We start from the raw sequence: 3799 nt of genomic DNA, 5'->3' as shown, positions 1-3799 counted from the left end.
TTTTGTTGTAATTTTTTTTTGCCAGAAATTGATTTTGTTGTAAATAGCATTCAAAAAAATACACAGCCTTGTAATAATGCGTTTCATATCATATTTCATAATACCTCAAATGGTCATAGTCATTGATAATAATTAACGCATTAATACAAACCAATCATGAGGCTTCCAGCCAAACCCTTCAACCACACAAGCCTTTTCGTATTAAAGAAGAATAGCTATATGACCTGGGTTATTTCCTCATAAATATATGCCCTCATTTCTTCTCCTTATTCGTATACAATATTTAAACATGTATATCTAAATTTATATATTGATATCTGAATTTTTTTATATATAAAATCTTAATTAAATCTTCGATGTTATCATTGCAATGTTGGGAGTGACGAGGGATATTCCAAGATTGTGCACACGTCTCGTTGCCTTCATAGCCCAGAAATCCAGACGATGTGGGGCCGCCAGCTATATTGCTTATGCATGGACACAGACACTTCATTATATTAATTAAACCTCCACGTCAGTGACGGACTTTGCCTGCTTTGATTATGGCCAACGATCGTGAACTTAACCTATCCGTCACCATCCTCGTGGAAAGATGCTGACGGTCTTGCCAACATTATATAAACCCATCAGCAATCTCACTACCTTCGCTTCCTGGTTCATAATTGTTCCCTTTATATATATATATATATATGCGCATATATATATGTGTGAAATATTATAACCATGGCCGTAGAAAACTGTAAACCCTCTGATGTTGTGCTTCACAAGTACCTTCAAGAAGAACAAGGCTTGTCCCAAGAATGCAACGATTTGATTGCCACCTTACCCACTGAAACGGGTTGGATCGGTGCACGGATTTATCAGTACCAAGGTTTTTGGCTCACTGCCAAGCAATTGCAAGGACCCCTAAACTGTCAGAATCACTTCCAAGCTTGTGACTCTGATATCCTCACCGTCACCTCACCGAAATCAGGAACCACCTGGTTAAAAGCCCTCACTTTTGCTATCATAAACCGTAAGACCCATGATCCAAACCCGAATTCAGACCTGATCCAAACATGTAAACCTCACCCTCTTCTCACTACCAACCCTCATGCTCTTGTACCGTTCTTGGAGTTTGAACCTACCTCCGGAAAAACATGCCTGATTTGAGCTTGCTCTCGCCGCCGCCGCCAAGGCTCTTCTCAAGCCATCTGTCTTATGTTTCATTGCCAGAGACTGTGAAGCAGTCGAGTTGTAAGATAGTGTACTTGTGTAGAGACCCTAAGGATGTGTTTGTCTCACTCTGGCACTTCACATATGGGTTGATACCAAAAACCCAAGATTTCAATTTGACAGAGGATTGGTTTGGGAAGTTTTGCCAAGGAGTGAGTGTTTATGGGCCATTTTGGGATCATGTGTTGGGATACTATAAGGAGAGTTTGGAGAGGCCAAAGAAGATCATGTTTGTGAGATTTGAGGATCTTAAGGACAAGCCAATTAGTGTTTTGAAGGACTTAGCTGAGTTTTTTAGGGTATGGGTTTCCGAGGAGGAAGAGAATGGTGATGTTGTAAATGACATATTGAAACTATGTAGTTTTGAGAATTTGAGCAATTTGGAAGTGAATAAAAGTGGAAAATTATCGTCTGGGATAGAGAATAGGACATTTTTTAGACATGGAAAAGTTGGAGATTGGAAGAATTTTTTGACGTCTGATATGATTGAACGATTTAACGTTATTTCTCATGAGAAGTTGGAGAAATATGGCTTGAAGTTTTAGATCCATTTTCATTCTTCAAAACATCTTGTATACTTAATTAAAATGACAAGGTTTGAGTAAAGCGATGAAAATATTTTATTCGAACTAATAAATTAATTAGCATGTACTTTAGAAGTTTATATCTTGCAGATGTTATAACGAGAATTCCTTTCCCCTGAATTTCGGCTAGCATTGTTCTAATTTAATTTTGGTTTTTAATTAGGAAGAATGACAATAAAATACCTTTGTGACAAATAGTTACTGTAAAATATGATAATTATTTTCTAATCCTTGGAAACTCGTCTGGTATTTTTATTTTTTGTGAAATGACAAATGACATATTTACCCTTTTCATTTCTGACGACTCTCCTCGACTTGCTGCGTTCTTGTCTCCCATCGTCAATGGTCGCGAGATTGGAGAGACGGATGGCGATGGCGATGGCGATGGCGATGATGGCACTTCGTCCTCATCTTCCAACGCCTGTCGACTCTCTGCAATTCCTTTATCCCTCAGGCAACAAGTTCCATGGTCAAATTTCGGAACGACGGGCCGAGTTGTTCACCACTTTCATCAAAATCGACCTTTCTTCAAACTCCCTCTTTGGTACAGTTTTGAGTGGTTTTAGCGCGTGTTCTTCACTAGAATTATTTGATATATCTAAAAACATGTTTTTGGATGAGTTATTGATTGATCTTTTTTGCGGAGATGAGCAGCTGAAGGAGCTAGTTCTTTCATTCAGTGATTTCGTCAGTAAACAGAAGAGCAAAAATACCCTATAAATTAAAATGACGAAGTAACAAGTAGAGCTTCAGAAAAAAAAAAAGGAAAGATATTACTAATGGCACAAAATTTTCATCTCAGTCTACAAGAATGGCAAATGAAAAAGTTAATGTATCTGCAACCAAATCCTTCAATAGATATGTGTGTGCGTGTGTAAAACAAAGATCACCCTAAAAACCCACTTATCCAAATTACACGACGTGCTTTGATATGCGAGGCAACAACTGAAGAACAATTCTCAAACCTCTTTAACTTCCCAGAAATGCAGTGTTGGGCGTCACGATCCCTCTCTCCGATCTGGCATTCAATGGTGATGGGAGATGAGGACGTAGTGCTGAACAAGTAGAGGGAGAGTCAAAAAACAACAAGGAAAAATATGTCATTTCACAGAATTAAAATGTCAAACAAGTCCTTAAAGACAAGAAAATAGTTATCATATTTTGCAGTATCTATTTGTCATTTATATATTTTAGGTGCATTTTATTGTCATTCTTCCTTTTAATTACAATGTTGATAAAAATGTCTTCTTATTTTCATTTGTCCCAACAACCTAGGCACTCATTTTCAGCTACTAGACTATACACCTTCATGATACATATATTTGCATGGAGACATGGAGTACCCAAGATCAACTGTGTATTGCTGTATTATATTATGAATTATTAAAATCAGTGCATCTTTTGCAACTAATTATTACCTCTAGAATTTAATGTCATTTTAGCATGTTTTTCTTAATTTTTGGTACATTTTAGCATATATTTCTGGTTATCCAAAAAGCATATGCTAGGAATCCTTAGTTGTCAGAACTGAAAACCTCCTCCAATCTTATAATTTCAGCATCCTCATTGTCAACTTTCCAAAATCTGGCACCACTTAGCTTAAGCTTATAGCCTTAATTATCTTCACTCTCGTCAATCGCAAGACCAATTATCCAAATTAAAATCATATCTAGACCCAAACTAGCATCATCGCAAGACCTGTTAATTGTCCATACCCTTCGTACTAGACCCTTCATACGCGAGCGTGTTTTCGGGGTGTTTTGAAAATGCTTCAAAAAGCTTTTTTTCCCTTTTTCTTTTCCCTTTTTTAGTTATAGTGATGACTTCCAATATTTTATTGAATTTATTGGTATTTATAATGTAATTGGAAGTCATTTATTTGAATTTTTCTTAGCAAAACTATGATTAAGTGGATGATTATGTTTGAAAATATGATTGAAAGTTAGTAAACTAATTCTATCATTTATTCTAGGTTTGATGCATGTAGGGAGGCCCAATTT

General features: G+C 36.6%; 1 pseudogene; it reads left to right on the top strand.

Annotated features, from left to right (window-relative positions):
* Positions 1-723: 723 nt before the first annotated feature.
* LOC129322547 (cytosolic sulfotransferase 12-like) lies at positions 724-1760 on the top strand (annotated as a pseudogene).
* Positions 1761-3799: the final 2039 nt, after the last annotated feature.

This window comes from Prosopis cineraria, unplaced genomic scaffold (assembly GCF_029017545.1).
Source record: "Prosopis cineraria cultivar Desert tree isolate PC_DT_omini unplaced genomic scaffold, ASM2901754v1 PC10, whole genome shotgun sequence".
Lineage (NCBI taxonomy): Eukaryota > Viridiplantae > Streptophyta > Magnoliopsida > Fabales > Fabaceae > Prosopis > Prosopis cineraria.
Note: the sequence above shows the minus strand (reverse complement) of the source record. Positions and strands in the feature narration are given on the sequence as shown.